Source organism: Balaenoptera acutorostrata, chromosome 1, assembly GCF_949987535.1.
Source record: "Balaenoptera acutorostrata chromosome 1, mBalAcu1.1, whole genome shotgun sequence".
Classification (NCBI taxonomy): domain Eukaryota; kingdom Metazoa; phylum Chordata; class Mammalia; order Artiodactyla; family Balaenopteridae; genus Balaenoptera; species Balaenoptera acutorostrata.
Window position 1 is genome coordinate 170908083 of NC_080064.1, and position 15901 is coordinate 170923983.

At 39.5% G+C, this 15901-nt stretch overlaps 1 protein-coding gene across 3 annotated transcripts in view; it reads left to right on the forward strand.

The window, feature by feature from the left end:
* Positions 1-15901, forward strand: part of AKT3 (AKT serine/threonine kinase 3) — a 392608-nt gene that overhangs the window by 63394 nt on the left and 313313 nt on the right. The window lies entirely within an intron of this gene.

Consider the following 15901-nt stretch of genomic DNA (forward strand, 5'->3'; position numbering starts at 1 on the left):
TTAGTGGTGTATTGTTTAGCCTCCATGTGTTTGTATTTTTTACAGATTTTTTCCTGTAATTGATATCTAGTCTCATAGCGTTGTGGTCAGAAAAGATACTTGATACGATTTCAGTTCACAAAGGCTTGGTTTGTGACCCAAGATATGATCTATCCTGGAGAATGGTCCATGAGCACTTGAGAAGAAAGTGTATTCTGTTATTTTTGGATGGAATTTCCTATGAATATCAATTAAGTCCATCTTGTTTAATGTATCTTTTTTTTTCTTTTCTTTTTGCATAAGCTTTTTTATGCAGGTGAGAGTAGCAGTTCTCAAGAAGCTACTCTGGACATCTTTAAATCATTTACCTAATGGATTTTTAAAAAATTAATTAATTAATTAATTTTTGGGTGTGTTGGGTCTTCGTTTCTGTGCGAGGGCTTTCTCTAGTTGCGGCGAGCGCGGGCCACTCTTTGTTGCGGTGCATGGGCCTCTCACTGTCACGGCCTCTCTTGTTGCGAAGCACAGGCTCCAGACGCGCAGGCTCAGTAGTTGTGGTTCATGGGCCTAGTTGCTCCGTGGCATGTGGGATCTTCCCAGACCAGGGCTCGAACCCGTGTCCCCTGCACTGGCAGGCAGATTCTCAACCACTGTGCCACCAGGGAAGCCCTAACGTATCATTTAAAGCTTGTGTTTCTTTATTTATTTGCATTTTGGATGATCTGTCCATTGTTGAAAGTGGGGTGTTAAAGTCCCCTACCGTGATTGTGTTACTGTTGATTTCCCCTTTTATGGCTGTCAGCTTTTGCCTTAAGTATTGAAGTTCTCCTATGTTGGGTGCATAAATATTTACAATTGTTATATCTTCTTCTTGGATTGATCCCTTGATCATTATGTAGTGTCCTTCTTTGTCTCTTGTGATAGTCTTTATTTTAAAGTCTATTTTGTCTGATATGAGAATTGCTACTCCAGCTTTCTTTTGATTTCCGTTTGCAAGGAATATCTTTTTCCATCACCTCACTTTTAGTCTGTATGTGTCCCTAGGTCTGAAGTGGGCCTCTTCTAGGCATCATATATATGGGTCTTGTTTTTGTATCCATTCAGCCAGTGTATGTCTTTTGGTTGGAGCATTTAATCCATTTACATTTAAGGTAGTTATCGATATGTATGTTCCTATTCCCATTTTCTTAATTATTTTGGGTTTGTTATTATAAGTCTTTTCCTTCTCTTGTGTTTCCTGCCTAGAGAAATTCCTTTAGCATTTGTTGTAGAGCTGGTTTGGTGGTGCTGAATTCTCTTAGCTTTTGCTTGTCTGTAAAGGTTTTAATTTCTCCGTTGAATCTGAATGAGATCCTTGCTGGGTAGAGTAATCTCGGTTGTGGTTTTTTCCCTTTCATCACTTTAAATATGTCCTGCCACTCCCTTCTGGCTTGCAGAGTTTTTGCTGAAAGATCAGCTGTTAACCTTATGGGGATTCCCTTGTATGTTGTTTGTTGTTTTTCCCTTGCTGCTTTTAATATCTTTTCTTTTTAGTTAATTTTTGATAGTTTACTTAATATGTGTCTTGGCATGTTTCTCCTTGGATTTATCCTGTATGGGACTCTCTCCGCTTCCTGGACTTGATTGTTTCCTTTCCCATATTAGGGAAGTTTTCAACTATTAATCTCTTCAAGTATTTTCTCAGTCCCTTTTTTTCCCTCTTCTTCTTCTAGGACCCCTGTAATTCGAATGTTGGTGCATTTCATGTTGTCCCAGAAGTCTCTGAAATTGTCATCAATTCTTTTCATTCTTTTTTCTTTATTCTGCTCTGCGGCAGTTATTTCCACTATTTTATCTTCCAGGTCACTTATCCATTCTTCTGCCTCAGTTATTCTGTTATTGATTCCTTCTAGAGAATTTTTAATGTCATTTATTGTGTTGTTCATCATTGTTTGTTTGCTCTTTAGTTCTTCTAGGTCCTTGTTAAACGTTTTTGTATTTTCTCCATCCATTCTGTTGCCAAGATCTTGGATCATCTTTAGCATCATTACTCTGAATTCTTTTTCAGGTGGACTGCCTATTTCCCCTTCATTTGTTTGGTCTGGTAGGTTTTTACCTTGCTCCTTCATCTGCTGTGTGTTTTTCTGTCTTCTCATTTTGCTTAACTTACTGTGTGCGGGGTCTCCTTTTTGCAGGCTGCAGGCTCATCAGGTTCATAGTTCCTGTTGTTTTTGGTGACTGCCCCCAGTGGATAAGGTTGTTTCAGTGGGTTGTGTAGGCTTCCTGGTGGAGGGGACTGGTGCCTGTGTTCTGGTGGATGAGGCTGGATCTTATCTTTCTGGTGGGCAGGACCATGTCCAGTGGTGTTTTTTGAGGTGTCTGTGACCTTAGTATGATTTTAGGCAGCCTCTCTGCTAATGGGTGGGCTTGTGTTCCTGTCTTGCTAGTTGTTTGGCATGGGGTGTCCAGCACTGTAGCTTGCTGGTTATTGAGGGGAGCTGGGTCTTAGCGTTGAGATGGAGATATCTGGGAGAGCTTTCGTCATTTGATATTATGTGAGGCTTGAAGGTCTCTGGTGGACCAATGTCCTGAACTCGGCTCTCCCACCTCAGAGGCACAGGCCTGATACCCTGCCAGAGCACCAAGACCCTGTCAGCCACTCAGCCAGGTACGTGGGGAGTTTCTTGACTTTTAGGAAGTCTGAGGTCTTCTGCCAGCATTCAGTAGATGTTCTGTAGGAGTTGTTCCACATGTACATGTAGTTTTGATACATTTGTGGGGAGGAAGGTGATCTCCACGTCTTACTCCTCTGCCATCTTGAAGGTGTCCCCTCCGCCCAGAGGTGGGTGGCAGCAGCCAACCATCTCCAGGCGGCGGTGGAGTTGGGCGGCAGGGCTCACGGGCTCCGGCAGACCATGGAGAACAAGGTCCCCAGCAAGAAGGCGGCCGCAGCTCAGCCCAGGTACAGGCTGAGCCTGAGGAGGCTTTCCTTACCTTTTCGAAGGATTTTTTATTATTTACTTCTCAGGACAAGTGTACTTCTTCTAGAGTTTTTGAACACCCAAAGTATCCTTTTCTTCCTCCCTCATCTCTACCACATCACCTGTTCTAATATTTTTAAAGCATTTACCAGCATGTGACTTTCTGTTTGTTTATATTTTTATTGACTGCCTCCCCCTTTGAGAATATGAGCTTCATGTATGAGAGTTATAGCGTTCACTGCTGTATTCCCAGAGCCTGGAATAGCGTCTGGACCTTTAGGCACTCAATGGATATTTTTTGAATGAAGTGTTACTAATGAGCTTGAGCTTGTACATTTTGCTATGTATTTCTGTGTTATGTATTTACAGTTTCTAATTTTGTTAATTTTTTTTGCATGCCATTTGTCTCTTACGGAAGAAAAATAAACTTTGTCTCTTACAGGTTGTGTTCACTGAATGTAATGCTGGGTTGTCTTATCAATTTGTATAAACTTTCTTTTGATCTTTTCTGCAAATATTGCTTAAGTCTGTTATCTGCCATTATATTTTGATTAAAAGCATTCTGTTTTGGAATATTCAAGCAAACGAAAAACTATAGAGAATAATAAGATGAGCACTCAAGTACCCGTCTTCTAGCTTTATTATATTTTAGTATCAGATCATTTTTTTAAATTAATCGAGCATTACAGATGTACTTGAAGTTTATGCGTCCCTCTCATATTACTCCATCTCCTTTTACCCTGCTTATCCAGAGGTATACCTAGTTCTGTGTTTGCCATTCTCATGCATTTATATTTAAAATATTTTCTTATGTATATATGCATATATTAATAATAGAACTAGTATGTTTTCAAACTTTTTATAAATGATACCATACTGCACGTATCTTCTCCAACTTTTTTCTTTTTTTTATTGAAGTAGGTGATTTACATTGTTGTGATAGTTTTAGGTGTACAATAAAGGGATTCAGTTATACATATATACATATATATCAATTCTTTTTCAGATTCTTTTCCATTATAGGGTATTACAAGTTATTGAATATAGTGCTATACAGTAGGCCCTTGCTTACCTATTTTGTATATAGTAACATGTATCTGTTAATGCCATACTCCAAATTTATACCTCCCCCGCTTCCCCCTTTGGTAACCATAAGTTTGTTTTCAATGCCTGTGAGTCTATTTCTGTTTTGTAAATAAGTTCATTTGTATCATTTTTTTTAGATTCCACATATAAGTGATATCATGACTTCTGTGTTCTCTGTGTGATTTACTTCACTTAGTATGGTAATCTCTAGGTCCATCCATGTTGCTGCAAATGGCATTATTTCGTTCTTTTTTGTGGCGGAGTAATATCCTATTATATATATATACATACATACATATCTATCTATCTAATATCTTCTTTATCCATTCCTCTGTCAGTGGACATTTAGGTTGCTTCCATGCCTTGGCTATTATAAATAGTGCTGCTATGAATATTGGGGTGCATGTATCTTTTTGAAATACGAGTTTTCATCTTTTCTGGATACATGCCCAGGAGTGGAATTGCTGCATCATATGGTAACTCTATTTTTAGTTTTTTAAGGAACCTCTATGCTTTTCTTCATAGTGGCTGCACCCATTTACATTCCTATCAATAGTGTAGCAGGGTTCCCTTCTCTCCACACCCTCTCCACCATTTATTATATGTAGACCTTCTGATGATGGCTATTCTGACTGATGTGAGGTGATACCTCATTGTAGTTTTGATTTGTATTTCTCTAATAATTGGTGATGTTGAGCATCTTTTCATGTGCCTGTTGACCATGTGTATGTATTCTTTGGAGAAATGTCTATTTAGGTCTTTTGCCCATTTTTTTGATTAGGTTGTTTTTTTGATATTGACCTGTATGAACTGTTTGTATATTTTGGAAATTAATCCCTTGTTGGTTGCATCATTTACAAATATTTTCTCCCATTCTTCAGGTTGTCCTTTCATTTTGTTTATGGTTTTCTTTGCTGTGCAAAAGCTTTTAAGTTTAATTAGGTCCCATTTATTTAATTTTGCTTTTATTTTCATTACTCTAGGAGATGGATCCAAAAAAGTATTGCTGTGATTTATGTTAAAGAGTGTTCTGCCTATGTTTTCCTCTAGGAGTTTCATAGTATCCAGTCTTACATTCAGGTCTTTAATCTGTTTTGAGTTTATTTTTGTGTATGGTGTTAGAGAATGTTCTAATTTCATTCTTTTGCATGTAGCTGTCCAGTTTTTCCATCACCGCTTACTGAAGAGACTGTCTTTTCTTCATTGTATATTCTTGCCTCTTTTGTCATAGATTAATTGACCATAGGTGTGAGGATTTATTCCTGAACTTTCTATCCTGTTCCTTTGATCTATGTGTCTGTTTTTGTGCCAGTATCATACTGTTTTGATGACAGTAGCTTTGTAGTATAGTCTGAAGTCAGGGAGCCTTATTCCTCCAGCTCAGTTCTTCTTTCTCAAGATTGTTTTGGCTATTTGGGGTCTTTTATGTTTCCATATAAATTTTAAAATTATTTGTTCTAGGTCTGTGAAAAATGCCATCGGTAATTTGATAGGGATTGCATTGAATATATAGATTTCCTTGGGTAATGTGGTTATTTTGACAATTATTGATTCTTCCAATTGAGGAAAATGATATCTTTCCATATGTTTGTGTCATCTTCAGTTTCTTTCATCAGTGTCTTACAGTTTGTGGGGTGCAGGTCTTTTGGCTCATTAGGAAGGTTTATTCCTAGCTATTTTATTCTTTTTGATGTGATGGTAAATGGGATTGTTTCTTTAATTTCTCTTTCTGATATTTCATTGTTAGTGTATAGAAATGCAACAGATTTCTGTATGCTAGTTTTGTATCCTGCAACTTTATCTAATTTATTGATGAGCTCTAGTAGTTTTTTGGTGGCTACTTGAGGATTTTCTGTGTACAGTATTATGTCATCTGCAAACAGTGACAGTTTTACTTCTTTCTTTCCAATTTGGATTCCTTTTATTTCTTATTCTCCTCTGATTGCTGTGGCTAGGACTTCCAAAACTGTTGAATAAAAGTGGTGAGAGTGGGCATCCTTGTCTTATCTTTTCACCATTGAGTATGATGTTAGCTGTGGGTTTGTCATACATGGGCTTTATTATGTAGAGGTATGTTTGCTCTATGCCCACTTTCTGGAGAATTTTTATCATAAATGGATGTTGAATTTTATCAAAAGCTTTTTTGCATCTATTGAGGTGATCATACGGTTTTCGTTCTTCAATTTTTTTTTTTAATTTTTATTTTATATTGGAGTAGAGATGATTAACAGTGTAGTGTTAGTTTCAGGCGTACAGCAAAGTGATTCAGTTATACATATACATGTATCTATTCTTTTTCAAATTCTTTTCACATTTAGGTTATTACAGAGTATTGAGCAGAGTTCCCTGTGCTGTACAGTAAGTCCTTGTTGGTTATCTATTTTAAATATAGCAGTGTGTACATGTCAATCCCAAACTCCCAATCTGTTCCTCCCCACCCACCCTCCCCCCCTAGTAACCATAAGTGTGTTCTCTAAGTTTGTGAGTCTGTTTCTGTATTTTAGATAAGTTCGTTTATATCATTTTTGTTTTAGGTTCCTCATATAAGCAATATCATATGTTATTTGGTTTTCTCTGTCTTGAATTACTCCACTTAGAATGATAATCTCCAGGTCCATCCATGTTATTGCAAATGGCATTATTTCATTCATTTTAATCGCTGAGTAACATTCCATTGTATATATGTACTACATCTTCTTTATCCATTCATCTGTCGATAGACGTTTAGGTTGCTTCATTCTTCAATTTGTTAATGTGGTGTATCACATTGACTTGCTGATATTGAAAAATCCTTGCATCCCTGGGACAAATCCCATTTGACATGGCGTGTGATCTTTTTAAGGTATTTTTGGATTCTGTTTGCTAGTATTTTGTTTAGGATTTTTACGTCTATGTTCATCAGTGATATTGGCCTGTAATTTTCTTTTATTGTGATATCTTTGTCTGGTTTTGGTATTAGGGTTATGGTGGCTTCATAGAGTGAGGTTGGAAGTTTTCCCTCCTCTGCCATTTTTTGGAATAGTTTCAGAAGGATAGGTGTTAATGCTTCTCTAAATGTTTGGTAGAGTTTACCTGTGAAGCCATCTGGTCCTGGACTTTTGTTTGTTTGGGGAGTTTTTAAATTACTGATTTAATTACATTACTGCTTTTTTTAAACATCTTTATTGGAGTATAATTGCTTTACAATGGTGTGTTACTTTCTGCTTTGTAACAAAGTGAATCAGTTATACATATACATATGTTCCCATATCTCTTCCCTCTTGCATCTCCCTCCCTCCCACCCTCCATATCCCACCCCTCTATGTGGTCACAAAGCACCGAGCTGATCTCCCTGTGCTATGCGGTTGCTTCCCACTAGCTATCTATTTTACATTTGGCAGTGTATATATGTCTATGCCACTCTCTCACCCTGTCACATCTTACCCCTCCCCCTCCCCATATCCTCAAGTCCATTCTCTAGTAGGTCTGTGTCTTTATTCCCGTCTTGCCACTAGGTTCTTCATGACCTTTATTTTCCCTTAGATTCCATATATATGTGTTAGTACACTGTATTTGTTTTTCTCTTTCTGACTTACTTCACTGTGTGACAGACTCTAACTCCATCCACCTCACTACAAATACCTCCATTTCATTTCTTTTTATGGCTGAGTAATATTCCATTGTATATATGTGCCACATCTTCTTTATCCATTCATCTGTTGATGGACATTTAGGTTGCTTCCATGTCCTACCTATTGTAAATAGAGCTGCAATGAACATTTTGGTACATGACTCTTTTTGAATTATGGTGTTCTCAGGGTATATGCCCAGTAGTGGGATTGCTGGGTCGTATGGTAGTTCTATTTGTAGTTTTTTAAGGAACCTCCATACTGTTATCCATAGTGGCTGTATCAATTTACATTCCCACCAACAGTGCAAGAGTGTTCCCTTTTCTACACACCCTCTCCAGCATTGTTTCTAGATTTTTTGATGATGGCCATTCTGACCGGTGTGAGATGATATCTCATTGTAGTTTTGATTTGCATTTCTCTAATGATTAATGATGCTGAGCATTCTTTCATGTGTCTGTTGGCAATCTGTATATCTTCTTTGGAGAAATGTCTGTTTAGGTCTTCTGCCCATTTTTGTATTGGGTTGTTTGTTTTTTTGTTGTTGAGCTGCATGAGCTGCTTGTAAATCTTGGAGATTAATCCTTTGTCAGTTGCTTCATTTGCAAATATTTTCTCCCATTCTGAGGGTTGTCTTTTGGTCTTGTTTATGGTTTCCTTTGCTGTGCAAAAGCTTTTAAGTTTCATTAGGTCCCATTTGTTTATTTGTGTTTTTATTTCCATTTCTCTAGGAGCTGGGTCAAAAAGGATCTTGCTGTGATTTATGGCATAGAGTGTTCTGCCTATGTTTTCCTCTAAGAGTTTGATAGTGTCTGGCCTTACACTTAGGTCTTTAATCCATTTTCAGTTTATTTTTGTGTATGGTGTCAGGGAGTGTTCTAATTTCATACTTTTACATGTACCTGTCCAGTTTTCCCAGCACCACTTATTGAAGAGGCTGTCTTTTCTCCACTGTATATGCTTGCCTCCTTTATCAAAGATAAGGTGACCATATGTGCGTGGGTTTATCTCTGGACTTTCTATCCTGTTCCATTAATCTATATTTCTGTTTTTGTGCCAGTACCAAACTGTCTTGATTACTGTAGCTTTGTAATATAGTCTGAAGTCAGGGAGCCTGATTCCTCCAGCTCCATTTTTCGTTCTCAAGATTGCTTTGGCTATTCGGGGTCTTTTGTGTTTCCATACAAATTGTGAAATGTTTTGTACTAGTTCTGTGAAAAATGCCATTCATAGTTTGATAGGGATTGTACTGAATCTGTAGATTGCTTTGGGTAGTACAGTCATTTTCACAATGTTGATTCTTCCAATCCGAGAACATGGTATATCTCTCCATCTGTTTGTATCATCTTTAATTTCTTTCATCAGTGTCTTATAATTTTCTGCATACAGGTCTTTTGCCTCCTTAGGTAGGTTTATTCCTAGATATTTTATTCTTTTTGTTGCAATGGTAAATGGGAGTGTTTTCTTAATTTCACTTTCAGATTTTTCATCATTAGCGTATAGAAATGCAAGAGATTTCTGTGCATTAATTTTGCTCCTGCTACTTTACCAAATTCATTGCTTAGCTCTCATAGTTTTCTGGTAGCATCTTTAGGATTCTCTGTATAGTATCATGTCATCTGCAAACAGTGACAGCTTTACTTCTTCTTTTCCGATTTGGATTCCTTTTAATTCTTTGTCTTCTCTGATTGCTGTGGCTAACACTTCCAACACTATGTTGAATAATAGTGGTGAGAGTGGGCAACCTTGTCTTGTTCCTGATCTTAGTGGAAATGGTTTCAGTTTTTCACCATCAAGGACAGTGTTGGCTGAGGGTTTGTCATGTATCGCCTTTATTATGTTGAGGAAAGTTCCCTCTATGCCTACTTTCTGCAGGGCTTTTATCATAAATGGGTGTTGAATTTTGTCGAAAGCTTTCTCTGCATCTATTGAGATGATCATATGGTTTTTCTCCTTCAATTTGTTAATATGGTGTATCACGTTGATTGATTTGCGTATATTGAAGAATCCTTGCATTCCTGGAATAAACCCCACTTGATCATGGTGTATGATCCTTTTAATGTGCTGTTGGATTCTGTTTGCTAGTATTTTGTTGAGGATTTTTGCATCTATGTTCATCAGTGATATTGGCCTGTAGTTTTCTTTCTTTGTGACATCTTTGTCTGGTTTTGGTATCAGGGTGATGGTGGCCTCGTAGAATGAGTTGGGGAGTGTTCCTCCCTCTGCAATATTTTGGAAGAGTTTGAGAAGGATAGGTGTTAGCTCTTCTCTAAATGTTTGATAGAATTGGCCTGTGAAACCATCTGGTCCTGGGCTTTTGTTTGTTGGAAGATTTTTAATCACGGTTTCAATTTCAGTGCTTGTGATTGGTCTGTTCATATTTTCTATTTCTTCCTGGTTCAGTCTCGGCAGGTTGTGCATTTCTAAGAATTTGTCCATTTCTTCCAGGTTGTCCATTTTATTGGCATAGAGTTGCTTGTAGTAATCTCTCATGATCGTTTGTATTTCTGCAGTGTCAGTGGTTACTTCTCCTTTTTCATTTCTAATTCTATTGATTTGAGTCTTCTCCCTTTTTTTCTTGATGAGTCTGGCTAATGGTTTATCAATTTTGTTTATCTTCTCAAAGAACCAGCTTTTAGTTTTATTGATCTTTGCTATTGTTTCCTTCATTTCTTTTTCATTTATTTCTGACCTGATCTTTATGATTTCTTTCCTTCTGCTAACTTTGGGGTTTTTTTGTTCTTCTTTCTCTAATTGCTTTAGGTGCAAGGTTAGGTTGTTTATTCGAGATGTTTCCTGTTTCTTGAGGTAGGCTTGTATTGCTATAAACTTCCCTCTTAGCACTGCTTTTGCTGCATCCCATAGGTTTTGGGTCGTTGTGTCTCCATTGTCATTTGTTTCTAGGTATTTTTTGATTTCCCCTTTGATTTCTTCAGTGATCACTTTGTATTAAGTAGTGTATTGTGTAGCCTCCATGTGTTTGTATTGTTTACAGATCTTTTCCTGTAATTGATGTCTAGTCTCATAGCGTCGTGGTCGGAAAAGATACTTGATACGATTTCAATTTTCTTAAATTTACCAAGGCTTGATTTGTGACCCAAGATATGATCTATCCTGGAGAATGTTCCATGAGCGCTTGAGAAAAATGTGTATTCTGTTGTTTTTGGTTGGAATGTCCTATAAATATCTATTAAGTCCATCTTGTTTAATGTATCATTTAAAGCTTGTGTTTCCTTATTTATTTTCATTTTGGATGATCTGTCCATTGGTGAAAGTGGGGTGTTAAAGTCCCCTACTATGATTGTGTTACTGTCGATTTCCCCTTTTATGGTTGTTAGTATTTGCCTTATGTATTGAGGTGCTCCTATGTTGGGTGCATAAATATTTACAACTGTTATACCTTCCTCTTGGATCGATCCCTTGATCATTATATAGTGTCCTTCTTTGTCTCTTGTAATAGTCTTTATTTTAAAGTCTATTTTGTCTGATATGAGAATTGCTACTCCAGCTTTCTTTTGATTTCCATTTGCATGGAATATCTTTTTCCATCCCCTCACTTTCAGTCTGTATGTGTCCCTAGGTCTGAAGTGGGTCTCTTTTAGACAGCATATATACGGGTCTTGTTTTTGTATCCATTCAGCCAGTCTGTGTCTTTTGGTGGGAGCATTTAATCCATTTACATTTAAGGTAATTATCGATATGTATGTTTCTATTCCCATTTTCTTAAATGTTTTGAGTTTGTTATTGTGGGTGTTTTCCTTCTCTTGTGTTTCTTGCCTAGAGAAGTTCCTTTAGCATTTGTTGTAGAGCTGGTTTGGTGGTGCTGAACTCTCTCAGCTTTTGCTTGTCTGTAAAGGTTTTGATTTCTCCATCAAATCTGAATGAGATCCTTGCTGGGTAGAGTAATCTTGGTTGTAGCTTTTTTTTCTTCATCACTTTAAATATGTTCTGCCATTCCCTTCTGGCTTGCAGAGTTTCTGCTGAAAGATCAGCTGTTAACCTTATGGGGATTCCCTTGTGTGTTATTTGTTGTTTTTCCCTTGCTGCTTTTCATATGTTTTCTTTATATTTAATTTTTGACAGTTCGATTAATATGTGTCTTCGTGTGTTTCTTCTTGGATTTATCCTGTATGGGACTCTCCGTGCTTCCAGGACTTGATTAACTATTTCCTTCCCCATATTAGGGAAGTTTTCAACTATAATTTCTTCAAATATTTTCTCAGTCCCTTTCTTTTTCTCTTCTTCTTCTGGGACCCCTATAATTGTTGGTGCGTTTAATGTTGTCCCAGAGGTCTCTGAGACTGTCCTCAATTCTTTTCATTCTTTTTTCTTCATTCCTCTCTGCAGTAGTTATTTCCACTATTTTATCTTCCAGGTCACTTATCCTTTCTTCTGCCTCAGTTATTCTACTATTGATCCCATCTAGAGTATTTTTAATTTCATTTATTGTGTTTTTCATCATTGCTTGGTTCCTCTTTAGTTCTTCTACGTCCTTGTTAAATGTTTCTTGCATTTTGTCTATTCTATTTCCAAGATTTTGGATCATCCTTACTATCATTATTCTGAATTCTTTTTCAGGTAGACTGCCTATTTCCTCTTCAGTTGTTAGGTCTGGTGTGTTTTGACCCTGCTACTTCATCTGCTGTGTGTTTTTCTGTCTTTTCATTTTGCTTATCTTACTGTGTTTGGGGTCTCCTTTTCACAGGCTGCAGGTTCGTAGTTCCCGTTGTTTTTGGTATCTGTCCCCAGTGGCTAAGGTTGGTTCAGTGGGTTGTGTAGGCTTCCTGGTCGAGGGAACTAGTGCGTGTGTTCTGGTGGATGAGGCTGGATCTTGTCTTTCTGGTGGGCATGTCCACGTCTGGTGGTGTGTTTTGGGGTGTCTGTGGCCTTATTATGATTTTAGGCAGCCTCTCTGCTAATGGATGGGGCTGTGTTCCTGTCTTGCTAGTTGTTTGGCATAGGGTGTCCAGCACTGTAGCTTGCTGGTCGTTGAGTGAAGCTGGGTCTTGGTGTTGAGATGGAGATCTCTGGGAGATTTTCATCGTTTGGTATTATGTGGAGCTTGGAGGTCTCTTGTGGACCAGTGTCCTGAAGTTGGCTCTCCCACCTCAGAGGCACAGCCCTGATGCCTGGCTGGAGCACCAAGAGCCTTTCATCCACACGTCTCAGAGTAAAAGGGAGAAAAAATAGAAAGAAAGAAAGAAAGAGGATAAAATATTATGAAGTAAAATAAAGCTAATATAAAGCAAAGCTATACAGACGAAATCTCACCCAGAAGCATACACATATACACTCACAAAAAAAGAAAGGGGAAAAATTAATATATCCTGCTCCCAACGTCCATCTCCTGAATTTGGGATGATTCATTGTGTATTCAGGTATTCAACAGATGCAGGCACATCAAGTTGTTTGTGGAGTTTTAATCCGCTGCTTCTGAGGCTGCTGGGAGAGATTTCCCTTTCTCTTCTTTGTTCGCACAGCTCCCAGGGTTCTGCTTTGGATTTGGACCCGCCTCTGCGTGTAGGTCTCCTGAGGGCGTCTCTTCCCCGCCCAGACAGAACGGGCTTTAAAGGAGCAGCTGCTTTGGGGGCTCTGGCTCACTCGGGCGGGGGGCAGGGAAGGATACGGATGCGGGGCGAGCCTGCGGTGGCGGAGGCCGGTGTGACGTTGCAACAGCCTGAGGCGTGCCGTGCGTTCTCCTGGGGAAGTTGTCCCTGGATCACGGGAGCCTGGCCGTGGTGGGCTGCACCGGCTCCCGGGAGGGGCGGTGTGGAGAGTGACCTGTGCTCACACACAGGCTTTTTGGTGGCGGCAGCAGCAGCCTTAGTGTCTCATGCCCGTTTCTGGGGTCCGCGCTGATAGCTGCGGCTCGCGCCCGTCTCTGGAGTTCATTTAGGCGGCGCTCTGAATCCCCTCTCCTCGCGCACCGGGAAACAAAGAGGCAAGAAAAAGTCTCTTGCCTCTTCGGCAGCTGCAGACTTTTTCCCGGACTCCCTCCTGGCTAGCTGTGGTGCGCTAACCCCTTCAGGCTGTGTTCACGCTGCCAACCCCAGTCCTCTCCCTGCGATCCGACCGAAGCCCAAGCCTCAGCTCCCAGTCCCCGCCCGCCCCGGCGGGTGAGCAGACAAGCCTCTCAGGCTGGTGAGTGCTGGTTGGCACCGATCCTCTGTGCTGGAATCTCTCCGCTTTTCCCTCTGTGCCCCGTTGCCGTGGGGTCCGCGCTGATAGCTGCGGCTCGCGCCCGTTTCTGGAGTTCGTTTAGGCGTCGCTCTGAATCCCCTCTCCTCACGCACCAGGAAACAAAGAGGGAAGAAAAAGTCTCTTGCCTCTTCGGCAGCTGCAGACTTTTTCCCGGACTCCCTCCCGGCTCGCTGTGGTGCGCTAACCCCTTCAGGCTGTGTTCACGCCACCAACTCCAGTCCTCTCCCTGCAATCCGACCGAAGCCGAGCCTCAGCTCTCAGCCCCTGCCCGCCCCGGTGGGTGAGTAGATAAGCCTCTCGGGCTTGTGAGTGCTGCTTGGCACTGATCCTCTGTGCGGGAATCTCTCCGCTTTGCCCTCCGCACCCCTGTGGCTGCACTCTCCTCCGTGGCTCCGAAGCTTCCCCCTCTGCCACCTGCAGTCTCCGCCCGCGAAGGGGCTTCCTAGTGTGTGGAAACCTTTCCTCCTTCACGGCTCCCTCCCACTGGTGCAGGTCCCGTCCCTATTCTTTTGTCTCTGTTATTTCTTTTTTCTTTTGCCCTACCCAAGTACGTGGGGAGTTTCTTGCCTTTTGGGAGGTCTGACGTCTTCTGCCAGCGTTCAGTGGGTGTTCTGTAGGAGCAGTTCCACGTGTAGATGTATTTCTAATGTATCTGTGGGAAGGAAGGTGATCTCCCCGTCTTACTCTTCTGCCATCTTGCCCTATTCCTGCATTACTGTTAATTGGTCTGTTCATATTTTCTTTTCCTTACTGATTCAGTCTTGGGAGACTGTACCTTGCTAAGAATTTGTCCATTTCTTCTAGGTTGTCCATTTTATTGGTGTATAGTTGCTTGGAGTAGTCTCTTATGATGTATTTCTGTATTTCTATGGTGTCATTTGTAACTTCTCCTTTTTCATTTCTATTTTGATTGATTTGGGCCCTGTCTCTTTTTTTCTTGATGACTCTGGTTAAAGTTTTGTCAATTTTGTTTACCTTTTCACAGAACCAGCTTTTGGTTTCATTGATCTTTTCTGTTGTTTTTTTAGTTTCTATTTCATTTATTTCTGCTCTGATCTTTATGATTTTTTTCCTTCTACTAACTTTGGGTTTTGTTTTTTTTCTGTATTTGCTTTAGGTTAGGTTGTTTATTTGATATTTTTCTTGTTTCCTGAGGTAAGCTTGTATTGCTATAAACTTCCTTCTTAGAATTGCTTTTGCCATGTCCCATTGTTGTGTTTTCATTTGTCTCTAGGTATTTTTTGATTTCCTCTTTGATTTCTGCACTGATCCATTGGTTGTTTCGTAACATATTGTTTAGCCTCCACATGTTTGTGTTTTTTTTGCAGTTTTTTTCTTGTAGTTGATTTCTAGTCTTAGAGCCTGGTGGTCAGGAAAGATGCTTGATATGATTTCAATTTCCTTAAATTCACCAAGACTTGTTTTGTGGTCTAGCATGTGATCTGTCCTGGAGAATGTTCCATGTTCACTTGAAAAGAATGTGTATTCTGCTGCTTTCAGGTGGAATGCTCTCTATATAAATCAATTAAGTACATTTGGTCTAATGTGTTATTTAAGGTTGGTGTTTCCTTGATTTTCTGTCTGGATGATCTGTCAATTGATGTTAAGTGGGGCGTTAAAGTCCCCTACTATTATTGTATTACTGTCGATTTCTCCTTTTATGTCTGTTAACGTTTTCTTTATATATTGAGATGCTCCTATGCTGGGTGCATGTATTTTATAATTGTTATATCTTCTTCTTGGATTGATCCCTTGGTCATAGATGGATGAGTGTCCATCTTTGTCTCTTGTAAAAGTCTTTGTTTTAAAGTCTATTTTGTCTGATATGAGTATTGCTACTCCAGCTTTCTTTTGATTTCCATTTGCCTGGAATACCTTTCTCCATCCCCTCACTTTCAGTCTCTATGTGTCTCTAGATCTGAAGTGAGTCTTTTGTAGGCAGCATATATGTGGGTCTTGTTTTTATATCCATTCAGTCAGTCCAAGACTTCTGGCTGGAGCATTTAGTTCGTTCATTTACACTTAAAGTAATTATCAGTATGTATATTCTTATTGCCATTTTTTAAA